The sequence below is a fragment of the Helianthus annuus genome, chromosome 14 (assembly GCF_002127325.2).
Source record: "Helianthus annuus cultivar XRQ/B chromosome 14, HanXRQr2.0-SUNRISE, whole genome shotgun sequence".
Taxonomy (NCBI): domain Eukaryota; kingdom Viridiplantae; phylum Streptophyta; class Magnoliopsida; order Asterales; family Asteraceae; genus Helianthus; species Helianthus annuus.
In genome coordinates, this window is record NC_035446.2 from 89,882,652 (window position 1) to 89,892,705 (window position 10,054).

Here is a 10,054-nt window from a genome sequence, read left to right on the forward strand (position 1 = left end):
CCCCTCCCAGTGCATATCTTAATCGTTTTACATGTTTACATTCTCTGGGTTCGAGTGTAAGTACACCCCCTCCCAGTGTGTACTTTAATCATTTTACATGTTTCTTTGTCCCTTCTCTCGGGCTCATTATCCTAATATAATACGCTTCCGTCACTCGGTTGTGCGTTTACATTATGATCAAATATTTTGCTTATCTGATTCATTTGGGTACTTTTTAATTTGTCCCACTCACCCCGTCCTTACTACATCGGGTGTAAGCATGTCCATCATAAAAAGTTCATGGTATCATGTGTTCACTACCTACTTGGCCAGAGTAGGCGATCAACACATGACATACATGACCCTTTTATAACTTTCACATCATGCCCCATGTAAGTAACACCTCTATTTATTTCTCTTGGAAACAATATCCCGGATAGATTTTCTATCCGGGTTTTCCAAGTTTTTAATCTACATATGCAACTTTCAATCTCTACGTATTTGTTGCATATTACTATTTGTGCAATTAAATTTAAAATGTGCACCTGGTAATGCTTGCCCTATCGGGCTTCTCTTGCCATTAGCCTTGTTCGCGGTCGCTACGCGATTTAGGTCCTTGATGAGCATACTCTTTGGACCGTTCCTCTGTCAAATCCGCAATTTGTTAGACTCTCGCTATCTTCATATGCGAGTGTCCTTCAACTAAAACATTTACAACAGTTAGTAATTTCGACATTAATGGATGCCCATATTATAATACAAGGCTTTTCTACTATACGCATCAACGCGTGTAATTTCGTTGACTATATCTACTCTATATCGTTTTTATTGGTGTAACGTGTATTACACGATAACCATATGTGTTGTTTACAACACTTTAGCATGCTAAATCATTAACATACATGTACTTACCGGATTTGTGATCAAGCCTCGAACCGAACACTTTATTCTTTTAACCTTGGGCTCTGATTACCAACTTGTAACACCCTTGTCATTATTTTAAAGGTTTTCGTATAAATGACGAAAATAAACATGTAATTAAGATTAAGTATCCTTAGAAAATACGAGTAATTTAAAACTTTTAAAACTTAAAAGTTTTCAACACAATATAAATAAGTTCGTCGTTTAAAAGTTACGACGTAACGCCGTGCAGAAGCTTTAATCTCGTGTGTTCGGTTCTTCTTCAAGCTTGATCTTCATTCGGGCACTGTTGGCGATCACCTATGATCAAAACCAACTTAAAAGTTAGTTTTGATAGTTAAATAACAAGTTTAAACAAGTTATATGGGTCAAACAGTCGAAATTAAACATTTTTGGGATTCAGGGGGGCTAGACGCCCCACCTAGGGGCTAGACGCCCCACCTAGCCCCCTTTTTGACAGCAAGTTCATTTTATGTTGCTGCATATTCCCAGCATAACCCGATTTCACGGAAACGAGCATAACTCTCTCGTTTTTAATCCGTTTTACCCGATTCTTTTTCCTACACGTCCGTAATTTAATTCTCCATCTTATGGAGTTAAAATCCAACATCCGGATTAACAAATTTAAGACTTTTAAGTCTTCGGCTTATTACCTTTTTACCAAATTTTGACCTGTTAAGGGCATTTAAGCAGCTTTACGCATAATTCACACTCATTTATTTCTAGCATCTTATTTCCACATTATTTATCAAATGATCTTCCATCACAACTATATTTGTTATGGGGTTAGTATGTCGATCTATATAATCTGAGTTTCACCTCTTGGATTATCATTTTATGGCAAGGACTCATGTAGAGTCTTTTGACCAAGGATTTACATCTTTCGCTTTTATACTTATTCTAAGTATTGACTTGATTATAAAACTCGTTTTCAAGCGACTTCTAAGGGTCATTTGCTTAATTACGCTTACAAGGGCGTTTTGGTCATTTTAACCCTTCTTTTACGACGAAGGGTTTGCTTAAGCCATGCACGCCCAAAATCTCATTTTTAACCAAATCTTGTTTTCAAAACACTCTGACTATAATTTAAATCCTTCGGTTTGCCTTCTAAGATAACCGAATGTCCCTTATTACTTTGTCTAATTCTCATAGAACTTCAAGTTCCAAATGATGAGTTGATCTATTATACATACCTGGCTCGGATCAACTTATTAACCCGGGTTCAATACCTTGCTTTATAATCGCTAATTAAGAGCGATGCGAATATCCATTTGATATCTATTCCTGTAAGGATATAACTCGACAAAATCATTAGTCGACATTGTCAAAAGGTGATGTCTATACCTTTTGACCCGTTTGGCCGAATTGACCGTTTATCTTTATGAGATGATATTTATTATCATCTCGTCTACATGATTCGCTTCAGTTAACACCTTAGGGTTATATTACTTATAAACCATTTCTAAACGCTTTTGACCCATTATGATTTTCGCCATAAGTGGCTTTCAAAACTAACGGTTACTATCAACTCGTGACCAATTTTACCATTTTGCCCTTATTAATTATATGGGTTTACCCTATAAGGTAACCACTCGAAATTCATTACCATTTAGTCATTGCATGACCGTATAATCGTTTTAACTCTTTTTAATCATTAAACATGGTTTATTACCATTGTCTTTTATTCCGAAGTGCACATGTCGTGTCGGAATATCATAATTCAAACATGACTTTCTATGATTCACAATCTATAAACCGAATATGCATTAATAAAAGGTGTAAGTTTTGACATACCTTCCATCCGAATACGCTTTTCTTGTCGTGCTTGATTCGTTTGACCGCTTCTTTTCCAAGCCTCCACCTAGCTCGTTGAGCGACAAACTATTATCATTCACAAGGTGGTTAGATTAGTCATTCCAATTCACGACTTTTCCACCTTACATATTTTCTATGTCGAAACTACTATTCGACTTTATCGTCGGTTATTTTGACTTTTAATAAAAAAGTCAATTACCTTGAATCATACAATAGGCACAATTAAATTAAATCAATACTATGATTAGAACCCGTTTCAACCCAGATTTCGCGTAATTAGTCAAACAAGTCAATTACGTGTTTCATTCGTAATTTCAACATATGAACATTCACTTAGGCATTTTAACAAACACCTTGTGGGCATAATTCTACATATTTGCTAACTAGTTTATAACTAGCTATTTTTTCCAAGATTTACATCAAAAATCAACCCTCCATGTCTAGTGTTCATGAACTACATATATAACTTATATCATAACATCATTATTCATGAATTTAACACCCTAATCCAAGGGTTTATCACAATGACAATAAAACCCACTTAGCACATAAATGGGTAATAATCTATTTCACAATTTTCATCATTAATTCATCAAATCCTTACTAGGGTTTGTTCCTAGACATGGATTTATCCTAATTTCACTCTTACATCAAACATGCAAGCAATAATTTCGTTCATCATAAATTCATCAAGAATCTCAACTTCACTAAACATAAAAATTTAACATACCTTGTGATCCCCTAAGCTTGGTGATCATGAATTTGTGTTAATCCATACGATTTGGCTCTAATTTGCCTTTCAATCTTGATGAACTAGGGTTACACCCTTTTTCTTCTTGCTCCTGGGCGATTACACGCACACACACACTCTCAGTGTGTGTGTTGTGTGTTATTGTTTGTTTTTAATAAAGCAAGTTTCTTTGTTAGCAACTTTAGTCCCTCATGTTTTGTAACTTTATAAAAAGGGTTATTACCCATATTTTCTTCATTGTTTTAAGACACCTTTTTAACTAGGTTAATGTTCCTAGCTACTTGGTGAATTCGAGAAAGTTATGACTTAGTTTATTTTAAGTCCTGTTAACTCGGGCCTCTTATAAACTTTACTTCCTTAAAAGCTTTTATTCACGTTTTATTTAATATTAGGTTTAATTATTTAACTCCTAATATTTACCAGGTTAATTTTTACCACTAACGGTATTTTACCCGTTCATTAATATTGAGGTGGTTTGATTTCCAAACCCGTTTTCGGGGTGTTACAGTACCTTCAAGGTTTACCCTCTGCCATGCGTGACACCATAGAAGCTTCTCAACCCAACACCATTGAGCTTGTTTACCACCTTGCAGCCAGCCTGAACAACAACCACATCAGAGACAAACAAACCGCAACTCCCACCTCTACCAAGTCATCAAACCAAATTACCACTGAAACCAAAACCCAATCGAGTGTAAACAAAGTTAAGAAACGCAAGTTTCAAAGCCAAAGTTGTAACACAATTACCCCTGCTGCTACCCCAAATCCTACCACACCAGAACCCACAAGAAAGCCTTACACTAGGACTCATCCCAAGTGTACTACATGCCATTACCATCACCATACAAACACCGCATGCCGGCATGCAACATGTGCAATCGGTTTAGGCATACAACTGCCATATGCCGCAATGGTCCTACACCATAAGGCAATCAAGTTCAACAAGCTCCTCAATATCCAAAGCCAGCCAACAATGTTAGAGTCTACTACAAATGTGGAGACATTACTCATCTTTGTCCTTAGGGCCCTTAGCTTAATCAGGAGCAGTAGCAATAAGCACCTCGTGGGCGTGCTTTCAACATTAATGCAAATTAAGCTCAGAACGACAAAGAAGTCGTGAATGGTACATTTCTTGTTAATGACATTTATGCCTTTATACTATTTGATATTGGCGCGGACAAAAGCTTTGTGTCCATTGAATTTGAATCGATGTTAAATTGTACATGCTCTAAGCTCCCAAAATCATTCACAGTCGAAGTTGCCAATGGCAAATCCATCACCGTTGCATCCGTTCTTTGCAATTGTTTCCTCACCCTCAACGATCACGTTTTCCCTATCGATCTCATACCCATGCAACTGGGTAGCTTCGATATCCTAGTAGGCATGGATTGGCTTCGTAAGAACCATGTTGAAATCGCTTGTCACAAAAAATACGTTCGTTTGCCTCTTCCTTCTGGCGATACTTTGCATGTTTATGGAGACATACCTTCAAAGGGACTAAAGCTTATGTCAAACACACAAGCAAACAAGTACTTACGTAAACAGTACTTTGCCTTTTTAGCCCACGTGGTGGAAGAAAAGGGCAAGGGAAAGAGCACAAGTGATGTTCCAGTTGTGCGTGATTTTCCTGACGTCTTTCCTGAAGATCTGTCTGGTCCTCCTCCATCTTGATCTGTTGATTTTCGCATTGATCTCACCCCTGCTTCTACACCCGTCGCTAAAGCTCCTTATCGTCTTGCACCCTCTGAAATGCAAGAGTTGTCAAGTCAACTTCAAGAGTTGCTTGATAAAGGTTTCATACGCCCAAGTACTTCTCCTTGGGGCACTCCTGTGTTGTTCATCAAGAAGAAGGATGGTTTGTTTCGAATGTGAATCGATTATCGTGAGCTTAATAAACTTACTGTCAAAAACCGTTACCCTCTCCCTTGCATCGATGATCTTTTTGACCAACTCCAAGGCGCAACGTGCTTTTCTAAGATTGATCTTCGTTCAGGCCATTGTTGTAAAAGTCCCGACTAGGTTCCGAGTAATCCCCGAGTACTCGCTACAAGGTAGGTTGCCGAGGCCCGAGTATTGTTCGCCTAGGTCAATTACTCCCCGACTAATCTCCGCCTAGGCCGAGTACTCTCAAATCTGATTAGGGAGCGCCTAGCGACTTTTGCAACCATGGTTCATGCTATCATCAACTTCGTGTTCTCAAAGAGGACATCCCTAAAATCGCGTTTCGCACTCGATATGGTCACTACGAGTTCGTAGTCATGCCTTTTGGTTTGACCATTTCACGTGCGGTCTTCACGAACTTAATGAACCGCGTCTGTAAACCCTATTTGGACCACTTTGTGAGAGCATTCATCGGCGACATCCTCATTTATTCGAAAACTTAAGCCAAACACGAACGTCATTTGCACCTCATTCTTGAACTCCTACGTTGCGAACATCTATACACAAAGTTTTCCAAGTGTGAGTTTTGGATCAATGAAGTTCAATTCCTTGGACACGTCATGAGTGAAAAAGGAATTCATGTTGACCCCTCCAAAATCGAAGTTGTGAAGAATTGAATCGCACCAAAATCTCCGTCCGAAATTCGTTCTTTTCTAGGATTGGCGAGCTACTATCATCGATTCATCTTGAATTTTTCAAAAATCATCGTTCCCCTCACGTTGTTGACTTAGAAAGAGAAACCTTTTGTTTGGAGTCCCGAACAAGAGGAATCCTTCCAAACGCTTAAGGACTTGCTTTGCAATGCTCCTATTCTCGCTCTTCCTGATGGAAACGATAATTTCATAGTATATTGCAATGCTTCCAACCCAGGTCTTGGTTGTATTCTCATGCAACGAGATAAGGTTATCGTGTATGCTTCGAGACAACAGAAGATACACGAGAAAAACTACACTACTCACGATCTCGAGCTTGGTGCAGTTATTTTTGCGTTAAAGATTTGGCAACACTACCTATATGGTACCAAATGTGTGGTCTTCACCGATCGTAAGGGCCTACAACGTATCTTTAACCAAATAGAGCTAAAGATGCGTCAACATCATTGGGTAGAATTGCTTAACGACTACGACTGCGAAATTCGTTACCACCTTGGCAAAGTGAATGTCGTGGCCGACACACTTGATCGCAAATCTCATGTTAGCAGCATTCTTTGTTCTCAAATTATTAGTGATCTTTGCGATCGTATTTGTGAAGCTTAGTTTGCGTTCTTCAACGAAGCAAACATGTATAACAAGATGAAGTGTGGCGCTGAAAACCAACTCATGACGAAATCCGATGGAATTCAATATTACCTCGATCGTGTTTGGGTGCCAAATGGTGGTGAACTTCATGACCTTACAATGAATGAGGCACACAAATCACGATATTCTATTCACCCCTGTGCCGATAAGATGTACCACGACCTTCGTACATCCTATTGGTAGCCTGTCATGAAGAAGGATATCACCACCTTTGTTTCAAAATGCATCACCTGTTCAAAAGTTAAAGCTGAGCATCCGCGTCCTTCTGGTTTACTCGAACAACCAGAGATCCCAGTTTGGAAGTGGGATAGAATCGCTATGGACTTCAAAACCAAACTTCCTCGCACACCTTCTGGTCATGATAGAATTTAGGTGATCATTGACCGTTTGACCAAATCCGCTCACTTCCTCCTTCATTCGTGAAGATTTCAAAGTTGAGAAATTAGCTCGAATCTACACGGATGAAGTCATATGTTGTCACGGTATTCCTATTGACATCATTTCGGATCGCGATGGTCGTTTCATTTCTCGCCTTTGGCAAACATTCCAAACCGCTATGGGTACTCACCTTAATCTTAGTACGGTCTTTCATCCTCAAACGGATGGACAGACCGAACGTACTATCCAAACCCTAGAGGACATGCTTCGCTCTTGTCTTATCGACTTTGGTGGAAATTAGGATGTACATTTACCATTAATTAAGTTCTCGTACAACAAAAGCTACCACTCCAGTATTCAAATGGCTCCTTTCGAGGCATTATATGTTCGCAAGTGTCGATCTCCTATTTGTTGGCATAAAATTGGTGACACTGAAATTACTGGCCCAGAGCTAATTCAAGAAACGACGGATAAGATTCTTTAAATCCACGATAACCTCCTCAAGGCTAGAAGCAGACAGAAGAGCTACGCTGACAAGCGTCGCAAACCATTGGAGTTTAGTGTTGGTGATCAAGTACTCTTCAAGGTCTCTCCTTGGAAAGGAGTTATTTGTTTTGGTAAAAAGGGAAAGCTTGCTCCACGCTTTGTTGGTCCTTTCAAGATACTCGAGAGGATTGGAAAGGTGGCATACCGTCTCGACTTACCTCAAGAACTCAGCAACGTTCATGCAACGTTTCAGATTTCAAACCTCAAGAAGTGCTTAGCTAATGAAGGACTTCAAGTTTCGATCAACGATTTGCAAATCAATGACACTCTCCATTTTATGGAAAAACCGTTCGAAATCATGGACCGAGGAACCAAGCAACTACGGCGCAGTAGAATTCCCATAGTCAAGGTTCGATGGGAAGGAAAACGTGGTGCCAAATTTACTTGGGAACTCGAGAGCGATATGAAGACTAAGCATCCACATCTTTTCGTTCAGTCTTCCTCTTAAATTTCGAGGACAAAGTTTCTTAAAGTAGGGGAGACTGTAACGCTTCGCATATTTGTGCTTTCCTTTCTTAGGAAGTGTTGTTATAAATTCTATTTTTGGAAATTCTTACTTGTATTGTATTCTATTTCGTTTCAACTTGTAATCCGAGACTATTGATCATAATGAGAATTCAAGTATTTTATTCACGATTATGTGATACATCTTAGACTTGTTTGCATGTTTATACTCAAAATCAATGTTTTAAACACCATTATACATGTTTCACACTATTACAATACACATATATGCTTGTTACACGTAAAACCGGCCAAAACACGCGAATTAATCAAACTTGAAATTCCGAGAGGAATGGAAGTTCCTCTCGCGCAAAAGGACTCCTCCCCCTTTCTGTGCGAAAGGACCCTTTCGTCCAAAACCTCCCTCTCGCTTGAACTTCCCTCTCATCCTAACTCACCTTTCAGCCTATAAATAGGCGCACTACTTCACTCATTTTCCTTGCTCATTCACTCAGACTTCTCTAAGAAGCTCTCAACTTCTCTCTCGCAAGCAGAGACTTTTGGTATCGATTTTCTTATGTTTTCTAATACTTTTCATTCATTTCTTTACATTTCATGCATTTTAATTCAAGTTCTTAAACTTTTCTTGCAAAACCTCTTGATTAAACACGTCTCATGGATGACTTTCACGAATTTGCTTGGGCAAACTGATGTTAAAGCCTCACCACATATGAGACTCAACCAAGATTTACAAACTTTGATTTTTTACAACTTGTTCATAAGTTTCATTTTAATTTCTGTATAATCTCAGTGGAATCTGGAACCCATTAGACTCCCAACTCAGTCCATAATTAATGGTTTGCATTAGGGTTAATTTCCACCAAGAAATGAACTACTTCGGATAGATGAAACAAATTTTTTCGACAAAACTGTCACCATTCGCACAACAGGGCATCCCTTTCGCGCGAAAGACATCCCCCTCACGCGAAAGGAACCCCTCTCGCACGAAAGGGTACCCCTTCGCGTGAAATGGGACTTTTTCACAAGTTTCGTTTTCGATTACTTTTCTGTTCAATGTCAGTTCATCAAGGTTGAACACTAAACAGTTTCCTAGTCACAAAGTAAGTTAACCTCGTCCAGCCTCCGACACTTAGTTCACTCTTTCTATGTCATGTTGGCACACCTGGGTTGTCCTTACTTGACTGTTTGGCTATTTTACTTTCTGTTTTCATTTTAGTAACAATTACAGCTTCTGTGTTTAGTTAAAACAGTTTACAATTTATCGTTACGCAGTTAGATTTTGTTCTTAAGTTTTGTTAAACGACCAAATTACCCATATAATTAAAAAATAAAAAAAAAACTAATTTATTTAGATTTTTCTCTCTCTCCCTCTCTTTGTCTCTCTCTCTCTTATACATCTTTATCTCCTTATCTCTATCTCCCTTAAAACAAATCTGCAACTTTCTCTCTCATATTTCCTTCTCTTTCTCTAAACCACCTTCATCCTCCCACCATCTACACTACACCACATATAGTCAACGGAGTCTTCAAATAATGTTTGACCAAATAATAATCAGTCATTAGTAAGCAAGAAACACATAATAACATGCTCTAAAACCGTAGAAACCCTAAAATACACAAATAACAAACCCTAGAAACCAACACGCTGCTTCAATTCACTCTTTCTAGACGAAAGTGCAGCCGACAACAACCTCGGCAACCGATCAAACTCAGCAGACATTGTTTGAAGTCAGATCGAGAGAATCCGAAGTCTTCATCGTCGCCGTTGAAGCCGCCAAGAAAACCTTCGTTTTGGAAGCTTCCAGAAGCGCTACCGATCTAAGAACTGTCTCCTTCACCTAAGGAAGATGATGTTGATGCGTTCAGAGGTGGCGGCAGTTGGATGGTGGTGTTGGGGTTTCAGTGGGATGGTGGTGTTGGCGGTAATGGGATTGTGGTGGTGGGGATGATGCGGTGGTGG